This window comes from Tamandua tetradactyla, chromosome 16, assembly GCF_023851605.1.
Source record: "Tamandua tetradactyla isolate mTamTet1 chromosome 16, mTamTet1.pri, whole genome shotgun sequence".
NCBI lineage: Eukaryota > Metazoa > Chordata > Mammalia > Pilosa > Myrmecophagidae > Tamandua > Tamandua tetradactyla.
Window position 1 is genome coordinate 1,031,256 of NC_135342.1, and position 16,317 is coordinate 1,047,572.

Genomic DNA, 16,317 nt, shown 5'->3' on the forward strand with positions numbered 1-16,317 from the left:
CCCAGGCATTTCCAGAGAAGCCCTAGTGCTTCGGTGTTAGGTCACCCTTTTCTTATTCCTTTGGAGTCCCACAAGAGAGAGGCAGCACCTCCAGTTTGGAACCAGGGACCCTTCTGGTAGTACTACTGCAGCCTGGACCATAAACTACCCCCAGGGAGTGTGCTTCAGTGGGTAAAAGGAACAGAGCAGTTGGGTATACTGAGCTTTGGAGTCCTCTGGTGTAGCCTAATCAGTCAGCTGCCTGGCCTTCAGCCCCTTCAAGCTCAGTAGTTCCCAGCATATGCCACAGTACCCCTTCCATTCTGCTGGAGTACAGTGTTTAATGTCCAACAGCTTCAGTTAGAAGGGGTGCCACGCAGTAAAGTCTCCCTCCTGATATCCTTTGTATAGTTGTCTTACTCTTTTGTTCCAACATTCTATTGCCCCATGTCCCTGGGGGTGATAGGAAGCATGCAAAGTCCATCTTATACTATGGGAATGCACCCACTTTTGGGGTGCTTGAGCTGAAAATGGGGTAACTTGATCTTAGAGCCCAATGTATCTGAATACATGGCACAGGCATTTTTTTCAAGGCTGCAACAGTGGTCCTGGCATCCATCTGACTCATGGGAACTGCGGTCTCATATCCAAGTATGGCAGTGAGACACCACTGGAAAGAATGACTAAGGTTGGTATGGAGCTTAAGCGCCAGCTGATGCAGCCCTGCTCACCATGTTGCACAATCTGGGCTTGTTGAATGGAGTGATATGACTGTGCTGCACCTTTGGCTTCTGCTTCCTCTAGGGGAGTCTTTGTGATTCGGTCCACTCTTGCATGTGAGATGGATTTCTGTGTCTCATTCAGTGGTGAATCCAGTGGGCAATTGTGGCAACATTTTGGGCACACACTTGGATAGCCTGAGAATTCCATTCATGTTCCACTTCAAATGGCCCTTTGATATGGACTTACATAGATGATGAATAGATCTCCTTCCCAGCTTGCACTCTTGCCACAGTCCCTGTCCCCATAGAAGGGGGCATCTAATGGTCCAATCATTGATTTTCCAATTGTCAGACCAAATGGCTAGCCCATTTGCAACGTCCCACGTGTCCAAAAATATGTAGTAGGGAGTTGTGGTTGGAGTGGCCTGCACAGCCATGACCACTGCACAGCATGGAGTTCAGCCTACTAGAAAGAATGTCCTCATCCAGTTTGTCAGGAGGTGGCCATCCTTGGGCTGGAAGGCTGCAGCAGCCCAGTGGATTCTATCAGTCCTGATATTTGCAGATCCACCTGTGAGCCAAGTGTTTTAGTTTATAAAGGCTGCTGGAGTGCACTATACCAGAAATGGAACAGCTTCTAAAAAGGGAAATTTATTAAGTTGCTAGTTTATAGTTCTAAGGCCATGAAAATGCTCAAATTAAGGCAAGCCTATAAAAATGTCCAGGCATCCAGGGAAAGATACCTTGGCTCAAGATATTTGATATTTAGGGTTTCTCTCACAGCTGGAAAGGAACATGGCAATCTGCTAGCTTTCTCTCCAGGCTTCTTCAACTGATTCCTGGTGGGGAGGAGGGACATCTTCTTACAGCATCTTCAAAGGTCTTTGGCTGTATAGATTCTGTTGGTTCTGAAGCTTTTTCTAAAATGGTCCCCTCCTAAAGGCTTCCAGTAAGCAACCCCACCTTGAATGGGTGGAGACACATCTCCATGAAAACCACGCAATCAAAAGCTACCACCCACAATTGATTGGGTCACATCTCCATGGAAACAATAAGAAAGATCTTACTCAGTAATATTGAATGAGGTTTAAAAGACCTGGCTTTTCTGGGGTACACAACAGCTTCAAACCAGGACACCAGGTAATAACACTAGTTGGAATATCTTTGAACCAGGGGCCAAACATAGCTAAGAGAGAGGCAGAAGCAACCCCTAAGGACTGCTATTGTTCATGGAGTAGGTTGATCCCTTGAGGTCCCAGTCAGACCCAGTCCTGGATATATCATTTCCATTTACAGGTGGGGATTTGCTGAGCCTGCTCTACTTTATTAATAGGTTTAGTGAGTACTCACATGAAGATGGAGAGACCTTAGATGGACAGATCTAAGATGGGTTTTAGAGTCACATACGGTGCACTACTGGTTAAATGCTTGGTCTCCACTGAAACCCAGTAACAAGCTAAAACTTCTGTTTGAAGTGCGTGTGCCTAGTTGCTACTCAGGTAACCTGCTGGCATACCCCCATGGTAGTTTCTTTTTGCCATAGGCTCCAGTCTACATGGGTAGCAGTTGCAAAGAGTTGTAGTTCCACACGATAGCAGGGGTCTATTAGCCCTAGTGCCAAGGCTTGTAGTTCCATAATTGCACATTGTACAGCCTCTGGAGCTTGCTGTTTGGGAGGCCCTATTCAAACATGGGTAACCTTAACTAGGAAGTCCAAAGGAATGCCCAGGTGTGGTACATGTCTTCAGTGGCCAAGCAGGCCTATCTGTGGGGCCTTGTTTTTGAAGTGGGAGCTGCTAGTGACAATAACTTCTGTTTGACTTTGGTATGCTCCTCTGACTACCATCCCAAGTGGCCCCTAGAAATCGTTCCTGTTGGGCAGGACCTTGTGAGAACTGATTGCCCAAATAGAGTTGCCATAACATCTATGACTTTTTTTAAGGGCCTACTCAACCAGTTTTTTTATTTCTTTTTTTTGTAAATTAAAAAATATATATGACAAGGAATAAGCACAGACATTCTTAACATATGGTCACTCCATTCTACATATATAATCAGTAATTCACAATATCATCACATAGTTGCCTATTCATCATCATGATTGTTTCTGAGAACATTTGCATCAATTCAGAAAAAGAAATAAAAAGACAACAGAAAAATAAATAAAATGAAAAGGGAAAAAAAATTATATATACCATACCCCTTACCCCTCCCTTTCACTGATCACTAGCATTTCAAACTAAATTTATTTTAACATATGTTCCCCCTATTATTTATTTTTATTCCATATGTTCTACTCATCTGTTGACAAGGTAGATAAAAGGAGCATCAGACACAAGGTTTTCACAATCACACATCACATTGTGAAAGCTATATCATTATACAATCATCATCAAGAAACATGGCTACTGGAACACAGCTCTACATTTTCAGGCAGTTCCCTCCAGCCTCTCCATTACATCTTGAATAACAAGGTGATATCTACTTAATGTGTAAGAATAACCTCCAGGATCTCTCGACTCTGTTTGGAATCTCTCAGCCACGGACACTTTGTCTCATTTCACTCTTCTCCCTTGTTCTAGTTTGCTAGCTGCCAGAATGCAATATACCAGAAACAGAATGGCTTTTAAAAAGGGGAATTTAATAAGTTGTTAGTTTACAATTCTAAGGCCGAGAAAAAGTCCCAGTTAAAACAAGTCTACAGAAATGACCAATCAAAGGCATCCAAGGAAAGATACCTTGGTTCAAGAAGGAAAAAGTCCCAATTAAAACAAATCTATAAAAGTGTCCAATCAAAGGCACCCAGGGAAAGATACCTTAGTTCAAGAAGGCCGAGGAAGTTCAGACTTTCTCTCTCAAGTGAGAAGGCACATGGCGAACACAGTTAGAGTTGCTCTCTTATCTGGAAAGGCACATGGTGAACATGGTCAGGGTTCCTTTCTCATCTGGCAGGGCACATGGCAAACGTGGCATCATCTGCTAGCTTCTCCTGGCTTCCTGTTTCATGAAGCTCCCCAGGAGGCATTTCCCTTCTTCATCTACAAAGGTCGCTGGCTGGTGAACTCTGCTTCTCGTGGCTATATCATTCTTCTCTGCTCTCTCTGAATCTCTCATTCTCCAAAATATTTCCTCTTTTATAGGACTCCAATAAACCAATCAAGACCCACCCAAATGGGTGGAGACATGTCATCCCCTAACCTAATTTAACAACCACTCTTGACTAAATCACATCATCCAGAGAGATGATCTGATTACGGTTTCAAACATACAGTATTGAATAGAGATTATTCTACCTTTATGAAATGATATTTTGATTAAAACATGGCTTTTCTAGGGGGCATACTTCCTTTCAAACCAGCACACCCCTTTTGGTGGAGAAGGTTTTCTCAATCCCTTGATGCTGAGTCTCAGCTCATTCTAGGATTTCTGTCCCACATTGCCAGGAAGGTCCACACCTCTGGGAGTCATGTCCCATGTAGACAGGGGGAAGGTGGTGAATTTGCTTGTTGTGTTGGCTGGAGAGAGAGGTCACATCTGAGCAACAAAATAGGCTCTCTTGGGGGTGACTCTTAGGCCTAATTTTAAGTAGGCTTGACCTATCCTTTGTGGGGTTAAGTTTCATATGAACAAACCCCAACACTGGGGGCTCAGCCTATAGCTTTGGTTGTTCACACTGCTTGTGAAAATATCAAGAATTCAACTTGGGGAGGTTGAATTTTCGCCCATTCTCACCATTCCCCAAAGGGGACTTTGCAAATACTTTTCCACTCACTGATCAAATCCTCTGGGATTCATCAGGGCATCACTCTGGACAAACCAAAAAAAATCTCATGTCCTATCCAAGGTTCCATGTACTTATGGTGTTCAACCAAGCTGTCTACATAAGTTATATTAGGAAATGCACTAGCCAAAATATAAATTTTGTACCACATAAACATTTTTGCTTTATCAACCAGTTTCTTAGTGGGACTTGCAGTGAAGATATTATCAACGGAGTGGATAACAAGTACCTCTCGGGGTACTGAGCTTGTTACATCACCCAGTGGTGACAAATTCTAGAGGCATTAAGATATTCACATGGGAGCATAATGACTGATATATTGGAGGCCATTTAATGTGAATGCAAACTGATCTTCATCCCTAACTCATAGAGGGATGGAGAAAGAGGTTTTAGCGAGGTCAATTACATCATACCAGTCCTCTGCATGGGCTGCCACGGGCTCAGTGATATCAGGTACTGCAGAGGCCAAAGCATTATGTGTTATGTGTCAGGAATCTAGTGTTGGCCTCCAGGCTCATGAGGCCTTGTATTCACTGGCCATACATCATTGCTAAACTGTAACAGAGTGGTTCTTGTATTAGTTAGGGAAATAAAACCAACAGAATATATCTGTAAATATGAAATTTTATATAAGTATCTTAGGCAACTGTAGGGATTCACAGTGGCAACCTGTTCCAAATTCTGTAGAGCAGGTTGCAAACTGGCAACTCCAATGAAGCTTTTCGATGATTTCTCTGGCTGACTGAAGTAGAGATGAAAGTTCTCTCTTCTGACTGCTGAAGTTCTCACTTCTCCTTTAAAAGTCTTCAACTGATGTATTAAATCCAACTGATTGTATTCTCTCATTGTGGAAGACATGCCTTTTAGTTGATCATAGATGTAAGCAACGATAGATGCACTCAAATGACTGATTATTTATGTCCATGAAATGTCCTTGCAGTATTTTAGGTCAGTGGTTACTTGATCAGACAATTGGTCACCATCACCTGGCCAAGTTGACACATGAACCTAAACATCACAGTTCTCTACACTTTTGCTTGCAGCAAGTCCTAAACCAACAAAGTAATGTCTTCTCTTCACCTGGGAGGTGGTACTGATTTGTTGAACAGCCAGGCAAGGCTCTAGAAACTCTGGTGGCATACTCCATGTTTATGGTTAATACTTCTCGTCATGAGGGGGTGTACCTCCTCAGGTACCATGGTGTTCAGTGCCACAGGCAGCCAACATGTCAACACCTGTAATGAACTCAGCAGCGGAAATCAATGAAAAGGCCTAAGGACCTCTCCACCAAGTGCATGTGCACTTCTTGCTGTGGGTCACCACATCTGCCCCAGAGGTTCCCAATGCCAAGTTTGCTATTGCACCCTGAAGGGGCCTAAGATTACTGATTTTACCCCATGAAAGTCTGGATCTCTTTTTCCCCTTCCACTAGAAAGGAACATGTAGTTGCTGAGTCCTGGTGTGGGCCTGGGGACCTTAGTCCCACTCCTATCATTCTGTTTTGGACACATCTAAAAAGACACAATTGTGAACTGTCTTACTTACTGTCCTGGTCAGAGGATAGGAAGGCCTTATCAACTGCCGTCCCTACCTCCAGCCCCACCCCCACCTCCCCATGACTGGACTCAGAGATTTAGGAGTCCTAAATCTTTCCTGTCCTGTGAGTCCTCTTCCTCCTGCTCTTTTATGTCTCATAGGGCCTTAACACCTAACTTAGAGGGGGCCCTTTCTGTCTGATAGCAATGGAGTTCTTCCGTAGGAATCCCCCTGATTTCTGCTCTGTCCCTTCCTTTAGTAACCAAAGTCAGAAAAGGAGACACCTCAAGTGAGACAACCCATTTTCAATACAGGTGTGGGCTCACCAACAGCACAACTCCCACAGCATCAGATGGAAAAATGCTTCACTCACACAGAGAAGAGACCACACACAGTCACTCAACTAGTGGGTGTCTGTTCCCCATAGTCAGTGGATCTCAACCCATGGCCAACACAGGAAGATGTTCTAGGTGCAGCACTCTCTCTGGCATTGTGTCCTATAGTGGAGGAACTGTGCTCCCTCCCCACTGGGGTGTGAGCTGGATGTCATAAAACATGCCCACCAGAACTAGACTGTCTCCAGTGAATGTTTCCATATGCTCAGGGCAATAGGGAAAGGAATGTACCGGCATTCCCGTCCTCTACCAGGGGATTGTCTTTTATCCCACCAGGCCAACATACCAGGTCCTTAGCTCAGGCTGTCTTTGTGGGTCCCAGGGAAAGGTAGCAGCCTGCTCTAGGACTTCTATTACCAGTTTCACAGGTTTATACATATGCCAAAACTTATCAAATTTTACACTTTATATATATGCAGTTTATTTAATGTCAATTATACCTTAATAAACCTTCAAAAATAGTGCCATGGTAAAGTTCATGTGTCAACTTGGCCAGGTGGTGGTACCTGTTTGTCTGGTTGGGCAAGTGTTGGCCTGTCTGTTGGTATGAGGACATTTCATAGAATTAAATCACGATCACATCACTGCATTCACAACTGATTCCATTTGTAATCAGCCAAGGAGACTGTCTTCTGCAATGAGTGATGCTTAATCACTGGAAGCCTTTTAAGGAGGATTCAGTAGAGACAGGCTCTTCTTCCTGCTTTTGCTGGTGAGCCTCTCCCATGGAGTTCGTCCAGGCCTTCATCAGAGTCATCAGCTCCAGAGCCTGCCCTACAGATTTTAGACTCTATGTTCCCACAGTTACATGAGACACTTTTATAAATTTTATATTTACAAATATTTCCTGTTGATTCTGTTTCTCTAAATAACCCTAACTAATATAAATGGTTCAAAATAAACAAAGCCCTCTCACTCTTTTCAGAAATTCAGCAACCCTATATTCTGTTCATCATCTCTCCTCATGCCCTATAAGGCCATGAATATTGGCCAGCAATAAAGGCCATTTCCACCAAAGTCAACAGGAAGTCAATAAGCTGGGTTGCAAAATCCACATCTCTGTACTACAGGGTCTCCCTTCTCACTATCCTTGTTTTTCTGCATTTGCAGCAATGGCCTTGAGGTGAACAATTCAGAAGCTACAGGAACCCACAAAAACTTTAAATTATATCTTCCGACAATGACCTAAACTAGACAAGATACACAGATCCAGAGGTTCTGAGAATTTTTGTAGATATGCGTCCCACAAGCTATAGTTACTGGGTATAATTTCTCTACTCTTCCTGGAACCCACCTTCCTCATCTACTCTTATCCATTATGCCATCTCTTTTAACAGGGAGACTGCCTAGATCCCACTTGTACCCATGTGGCCAGAGGGAAGTCAGCACCTCAGGGAGCCCAGAGAGCTAGTTCTTAGATGAAACATTCCAACTAGTTTGCTGCAGTCTTCCCCATTCCATATTGTTCCAGTGTTTCAGTACCTATATGGTTTCCCCCGGGCCTTGTGTGATCACAAGCATCATGTGAACCCAACAGTTTTCCTAAGAAGGTCACTATAAGCTCTTCGGTGCCATCAGAGCTCAGTTTGACTCAGACTGGGTCAGGTCCATACCCTAATGAGTCAGAGAGAAGGAAATAAGAATCCTCTAAGAGCTCAGGCTATTCACAAAGTCCTCCAGTGAATTCAAGAGCATGACAGAGGTCTGTATTCTGTGGTCTGTGCATTCTGTGGTGGTGATGAATGCACACTGTGTGAACCTGCCAGGTGGAAGAGGTGAAGTGGCTATGCCATAGAAACTGGCAATGACATAAATCTGACAAGGGTACTGGTCTGATTAGAAAATATAATGCAGCTCCTTAAAGCTTCCCACATATCTGAAACTTATGCAGAAAACTCCTACTATGTGTGAAAGAAGTACAAGGTTCAGTTCAGGTAGATGGGTATCTCATAAAGACTCTCCTTGAGTGTCATTATACCAAAGAGAAAACAGCACATTCTTTGTATATCTAAGAGTGATGTGCACACATCCAGTATGAACTCTTTGGTGTCATACAAGTTTAGAACTTTGGATAGAGATTTCATACATTTATTACACTCATAAGGCTTTGCTTCAGCATGGATTCTCTAGCATCAAATAATGTCAGAGTTATAGCTAAAGGATTTCCTACATGCAAGGCATTCTTAAGGCCTTTAACGAATCTGAACTCTGGTGTTGAATGAGCCCAGAGCAGTTGCTAAGGGATTTCCCACATTTGTTACAGCCTTAAGACTGTTCTAGTGTGAACTCCAGTGTTGACTGAAGTCAGGTTTACAGTGAAAGGATTTTTCACATACAATGCAGTTATAAGGTGTTTATCCAGTGTGAACTCTCTGGAGTTGAGGGGCATCAGATTTGCATGTGAAGGATTTCCCACATTCACTGCCCTCATAAGGCTTTCTCCAGTGTGAACTCATCAGTGTTGAAAGAGGTTGGAGCAATAGCTAAAAGATTTATACATTCCCTACATTCATAAGACGTTTTTCCTGTGTGAAATCTCTGGTGTTGAATAAGGGTAGAGTTTTGGCTAAAGGTTTACCCACACTCACTACAGTTATAAGGCCTTTCTCCAGTGTGAACTCTCTGGTGTTAAATGAGTCTGGAGACATAGGTAAAGAATTTCCCACATTCACTGCAACCGTAAGGCTTTGTACTAGTGTGAACTCTCTGATGTTTAATAAGCTCAGATATTTGGCTAAAGCATTTCCCAAATTCACAACACTCAGGCTGTCTTTCTCTAGTGCGAATTTTCTGGTGCTGAATTAGTCTATATTTGGAGATGAAGGCTTTTCAACATTTGCTACACTCAAAAAGTCCTTCTCCAGTGCAGACTTTTTGGTGATGAACAAGTGTGTGTTTGTGGGCGAAATCTTTCTTGCATTCACCACACTTGTAATGACTCTCTCCACTGTCCAAGGCCTCCTTGGACTTGAAAAGTGGTGACTTTTCGCCACTAGGAATGCTCTGGGGCTGGAGAAGTCCTGAGGTGGCCAGGAATTCCTTTTCAATCTCTGTCCAGGTGAAGGTCTTTCCTGACACACAGAATCAGCAGCTCTTCATAAATGAGGCCTTGTTCATGTACCTTTTGAAGAGTTTCTCCCCATTGTAATGCTTCTTTTTCTGGCAAAGGTTTGTATTGAACCAGAAGACTCTCAAAAATGGCAAGTATGGGTTCTGCCCAGGATTTGTTGCTCAGATTTCAGCTAGGTGTAAAATATCTTCCAATACTGAGATACACTCTCCACAAGGTTGAGTCTTTTGGGCCGACGGGTCTGGCTTTGAAGTCCTGGCTTGTGATGGTCATTCTGCAAATACACACTGTTAAAAAAAGTTGCCTCTTCGTACTCTATTCCATGCCAACAACCTGAAAACAAAGAAATGCTAATGAATGACACATTGACATTGTGGGGGAGGGGGCAGAGCAGACCCATCACAAGTGTGTGCCAGACACCAAGGAATGAATCTAGGGGGTTCTTTTCAGGATGAGGGGACTGAAGGTAGGTTGAGGAAGAAGGGTCTGCTTTGCAGTATTTAGCCTCTAAAGATCACAGAATGGGGAGCCCAAACCAGATGATGGATGCAAGGATGGGTTGCAGTAGCAGAAGAAGAGAAAGGTTCTCTAATCATTTCCCTGCCAAAACCTTTGGGTAGAGATTGGTTGCTGGTGACAAGTGCATGTGATGTTGAAGGTTGTGCACAGGTCCTGAAAAAAACAACTACAAGTAAGTATCTATATTCAATGACTATTAATAGGGCACAAGCATACCTCAGGTCACATTATATGTAGACCAACATTGGGGAACAGTGAAGAGGGAGCAAAGGAGAAAAATGGGTGATATGGGGAAGCCAGAAAGGTGGGTGCAGCCATAGAATGCAAATAACAGTAGAAATGACAAGTCAGAAAAGTGCCAAGAATAGAGAAAGATGGAAATGAGGTATGCCAATGTCATTTGTGCCAAAATACTGGTGGACGCAGGACAGGTTCCAAGTATGATGTGAACATAGTCCTGATGCCAAGCCATCTCCCAGACTCGAGTCAGCAGGACCAGGCCTTCTCTAAGAACATCTTGCCACCTCTACTCTGTGAAGCATCCAGAGTTCTTTTCCCATCCCAGATAAGCAACTACGTAGGACCTGCTGATGCAAGTCTCAAGGGAAGGACAAAACAAATGATGGGCATCACTGGCCCATAGCAACTCAACAACAGCCCACAGGAACAAAACAAAAGTTGTGGCCATGTTAATGCCTGCATTTGCTTGCATAAGCAGGCATGAAGGGATGTCAGTGACAGAAAGGATACAGAAACTGGCCACAAAGGTGCAGTGGATCTGGCAGAGTAACCCTGCCAGGGAGAGAGCACATAAGGTGGGATACATTAAGCAGACTGTAAAACTTCTGACTCCAGGATCCTTCCCTTCAAGGATCAGAAGAACACGTGCTGGGGCTGCTTCAAGAATACACTGCTCAGGGCAGTGGTCACAGCTCAGTCCTGACACCCACAAGAAAGTGTCAAGAAAGTTTTGAAGAAGGCAGTGCTCATCATCTGGTCTTAAGAAAGAACATAACTGCCTCTGGAGAAAAGGAAAGACAAACCATTTCAAACCATGTGGTGGGTGGAAAGGCCTTACCCAGTGAGGCTAAAAGTGCAAAGTTCTCCAGCATCACATCCCAGTACAGAAGCCTCTGAGCCTCTTCAAGGAGTCCCCGCTCCTCCTGGGAGAAGTAAATGGCCAAGTTCTCAAAGGCGATACAGTCTTGCCATGAAAGGGACAGTTCACTCCATGATTAGATTTTCTCCTAGGACCCAAAGTTGTCCTTTCCCTCTAAATTAATACTCTGCTTACCTTTCTCCCTACTCCCCACCTGATGCCACTGATGCCCACTCTCTCCTCATGTCCCATTGATAACAGTCAGCCCACTGCTACAACAGGGGAGTGGGCAGAGACAGCGTCCAGGCTCTGGGACAGGCATACTAGGCCCCACCCCTCCTGTCAGGCAATATCCTTGGGGTCCTCCGGATTATGTCTCCCTGACAAAACCTAATGTAGTCTTTCTTTTCCCCTTGGATCCCTAATCCCAGAGCCAGGGAACTATCAGGTCACACTCCCTGCCCATGTGCACAGGGAGTGTGGTTTTTTTTTTATTATTAATTAAAGAAAAAAGAAATTAACACAACATTTAGAAATCATTCCATTCTACATATGCAATCAGTAATTCTTTTTTTAATTTGTTTTTTATTAATCAAAAAAAGAAAAGAAATTAACACAACATTTAGAAATCATTCCATTCTACACATGCACTCAGTAATTCTTAGTATCATCACATAGATGTATGATCATCATTTCTTAGTACATTTGCATCGATTTAGGAAAAGAACTAGCAAAACAGCAGAAAAAGATATAGAATGTTAATATAGAGAAGAGAATTAAAATAATAATACTAATAATATATATATATATATATATATATATATATATATAAAGGAAAAAGAAAAAAACAAAAACAAAAGATACAAACAAACAAACAAACAAAAAAACATATTTCAGGTGCAACTTCATTCAGTGTTCCAACATAGTTACATCACACTTAGGTATTATTGTGCTGTCCATTTTTGAGTTTTTGTATCTAGTCCTGCTGCACAGTCTGTATCCCTTCAGCTCCAATTACCCATTATCTTACCCTGTTTCTAACTCCTGCTGGTCTCTGTTACCAATGATATATTCCAAGCTGATTCTCGAATGTCGGTTCACATCAGTGGGACCATACAGTTTTTGTCCTTTAGTTTTTGGCTAGACTCACTCAGCATAATGTTCTCTAGGTCCATCCATGTTATTACATGCTTCATAAGTTTAGTCTGTCTTAAAGCTGCATAATATTCCATCGTAGGTATACGCCACAGTTTGTTTAGCCACTCGTCTGTTGATGGACATTTTGGCTGTTTCCATCTCTTTGCAATTGTAGATAATGCTGCTACAAAGACTGGTGTGCAAATGTCCGTCTGTGTCTTTGCCCTTAAGTCCTTTGAGTAGATACCTAGCAGTGGTATTGCTGGGTCGTAATCCATTCTGCCATTCTATGTCTTTTGATTGGGAAATTCAGTCCATTAACTTTTAGCATTATTACTGTTTGGATAATATTTTCCTCTACCATTTTGCCTTTTGTTTTATATATATCATATCTGATTTTCCTTCTTTCTACACTCTTCTCCACACCTCTCTCTTCTGTCTTTTCGTATCTGACTCTAGTGCTCCCTTTAGTATTTCTTGCAGAGCTGGTCTCTTGGTCACAAATTCTCTCAGTGACTTTTTGTCTGAGAATGTTTTAATTTCTCCTTCATTTTTGAAGGACAATTTTGCTGGATATAGAACTCTTGGTTGGCAGTTTTTCTCTTTTAGTATTTTAAATATATCATCCCACTGTCTTCTAGCTTCGATGGTTTCTGCTGAGAAATCTACACATAGTCTTATTGGGTTTCCCTTGTATGTGACAGATTGTTTTTCTCTTGCTGCTTTCAAGATCCTCTCTTTCTCTTTGACCTCTGACATTCTAACTAGTAAGTGTCTTGGAGAATGCCTATTTGGGTCTAATCTCTTTGGGGTGCGCTGCACTTCTTGGATCTGTATATTTAGGTCTTTCATAAGAGTTGGGAAATTTTCAGTGATGATTTCTTCCATTAGTTTTTCTCCTCCTTTTCCCTTCTCTTCTCCTTCTGGGACACCCACAACACGTATATTTGTGCGCTTCATATTGTCATTCAGTTCCCTGATCCCCTGCTCAAGTTTTTCCATTCTTTTCCCTATAGTTTCTGTTTCTTTTTGGAATTCAGATGTTCCATCCTCCAGTTCACTAATTGTAGCTTTTGTCTCTTTAGATCTACCATTGTAGGTATCCATTGTTTTTTCCATTTTTTCTTCTTTGTCCTTCACTCCCATAAGTTCTGTGATTTGTTTTTTCAGATTTTCTATTTCTTCTTTTTGTTCAGCCCATGTCTTCTTCATGTCCTCCCTCAATTTATTGATTTGGTTTTTGAAGAGTTTTTCCATTTCTGTTTGTATATTCAGCATTAGTTGTCTCAGCTCCTGTATCTCATTTGAACTATTGGTCTGTTCCTTTGACTGGGCCATATCTTCAATTTTCCGAGCATCATCCATTATTTTCTGCTGGTGTCTGGGCATTTGATCAGATTTCCCTGGGTGTGGGACCCGGCTGGTTGAAAGGTTTTCTGTGAAATCTCTGGGCTCTGTTTTTCTTTTCCTGCCCAGTAGGTGGCGCTCATGGCGCTCGTCTGTCTGCGGGGCCCACCAGTAAAAGATGCTGTGGCTCCTTTAACTTGCCAATCCGAATCTCGCTGTCAGCCCGGGAAACCGCACGTGGAGGGAGGGTCACCGGCCTATGGCTTGGGGGAGTACCGGTCCAAATTGCCCAGCTGGCCCGAGACACCAAGCGTGGCAGGAGGGCCCCGCTATCCAACGTTCCCAGTCAGACCGGGGAGCCACGTGTGTGGAGGGGACCCCAGTCGCCAGCCGCCCCAGCTGGGAAAACGCACGCCCCTCAGGTATCTCACTGCAGCGGATTCTCCCTGCCTGTTCAGCCGCTCCAGAATGGGGTACGCTGTCTTTTTGGTCTCTGTCGTGGCTCCGGGAGCTGTTTCGTGTTGTTTCTGTTTCTTTAGTTGCTTTTCTGGAGGAGGAACTAAGACCCGCGCATCTTACTAAGCCGCCATATTCTCCGGAAGTCGGGAGTGTGGTTTTTTTACCAGTCACTTTGACCCTCTTCCACTTGTGCTACACTTGCTGTCCCCTCAGCAGTCACAACCTTCCTGTCTCCACATTGTCCTTCAAGTCCAGCTCCAGTGGTCCTCGGCCCCAGGCCCTCCACTCTCCCAAATGGCCTTTTGTCCCCCTGAGCTGAGCCACCAACCTGACTAAAACACCCCAGGCCATACTAGAGGCCATAAAATCATGGTGAGCCCACAGAATGTTGAATTAGTAGCAGCTCCACCCTCACTGTCATCTTGCCTCAATTATTTCTAGGCCTCCACATCTTTCTCATGTCCATACGCCCCTGAGAATCTGTCATCATGCTCTCTCCCACACCTTCCGCACAGCCACTTCACTCCCTTACCTGTTTGAGAGCCCACTACCCTCAACCAGAGATCCATGGAAGAGAACTAGTCTTCAGTCCGCACTCTGCCCTTCAGGCCTGCTATTAGCATTATCATTATATCCAAGATTCCCCCTACTGTGACCTACAGCTCCACAATGGATACCACCTTGGGGAGAATTCCATACCTGTACTCACTTAAATCCTACTCTCAGTTGTTCCCTGAAATAGCTCATGTTCTTAACATAGCTAAAAACAAATCTCCTGATGTTCCCAATGAAAAATATTTCTACTGCTGACTTTCCCATCTCTGTTGATGGAGCTCCATCCTCTTGCTGCTAGGCCCAAACACTTTAGAGTCATCCCTGACTCCCCTTTCTCTATCTAATGCTAATCTGGCCACCCAAACGTAACAGTCAGATCCAGAATCCAATCATTTCCCCCACCACCTGGTCAATGTACTGGTCCCACCTCCACCAGCACTCGCCTGGGCTCTCGCAGGAACCTGCTCCCTAGACTTCCTAACACCTTCTTCCCATCCACATCCTGTTCTCCACACTCCAGCCACAGGAAGCCTGATGAGACCCGAGTCATGTCACCTCTCTTCTCTTTCCAACTCTGCTAATGCTCTGCCCCATCTGGAAAACATGCAAACTTCCCAGGGAGTTCTTCCAGGCCAGACTTCTGCGTCTCCATCTATGTTTCCAAGAGAAAGAAAGGAGTCCTGGGTCCCCTAAACATTCCAGCTCAGCCTCACCATTAAGCATTTGCACACACTAGTACCTAAGTTTGGGACATCCTTCCATACCTCATTACACTGGCTGCCAGCAGTAGAAACCACATCATATTAGCCATGGCCTGACTTGGGACCTTTATCTTGGGATTTATTCAGGGTCTCCAATCCAAAGTCAAGCAAAGAGTTGCAGGGCTCTACAATTCCAGGGACCAGATGAGTGGGATAAGGACCAGTGAGGTACTGGGACACCCTCCTCAAACCAGTATGGGGCCCATAAGCATTTCTGGAGTCAGAAAGGGAAGGAGGAAGTCAGAGAGAGCCATGAGTGATACCCCAAATCCCAGGCCTGCCCTGGAGCCAGCTGACCTCAGGATGACTGTTATCTCTTGGCTTCAGAGCTGTGTGACCTGGGACAGGGACTTACCCTCTCTGGGCCTGGCTGTTACCAGCCCCCTTCCAGTCTGTAGCTTCCTTTGAGAAACTTTGCAAGACTTTCTAAAGAAAGTCTTTGTAAACAACTTCTTCTGTTTACAAAGCCTCCTCTGTGGCTCCCAGGGTCCTGAGAAAGAAGGTACAACTCAACCTGCCACTCTGAAAAAGCCCCTGCAACTAGGTCTCACAGTTCCCGTCTTTGACAAAGGGAACATTGCATTATATTTTGTTATTCCTGCAACTATTCCTTTCAACCTTGATAAGGGGAACACAGTGTTAAAACTTTATTTTTGTAAAACCCCTTGCAATTAAGTTTCTTAGTCCCAAGATGTGCTGATTAGACTGAATTAAATCGTACTCTTTCCCAGTCATGCCTATCTTTGAACAATAAACAGACTTTCAAACCTTGACCAAATAAATGTACCCCCTAGCAAATGGTCATCTCCAGACCAACTGTTTACATTTTAGTCCTACCTACCCAATTCTCTTCCCCTAAACAGAACATTTGATTACACTCCTTAACTTTTCTTATTATCTGAAGAATCTATCAACGTTATTTCCCTGTTTTTCCTCTGTTTCTCCCTAATTTTCTAT

General features: G+C 43.7%; 1 pseudogene; it reads right to left on the reverse strand.

The window, feature by feature from the left end:
• Positions 1-8,767: 8,767 nt before the first annotated feature.
• LOC143660013 (uncharacterized) lies at positions 8,768-15,149 on the reverse strand (annotated as a pseudogene).
• Between the last annotated feature and the right edge of the window lie 1,168 nt (positions 15,150-16,317).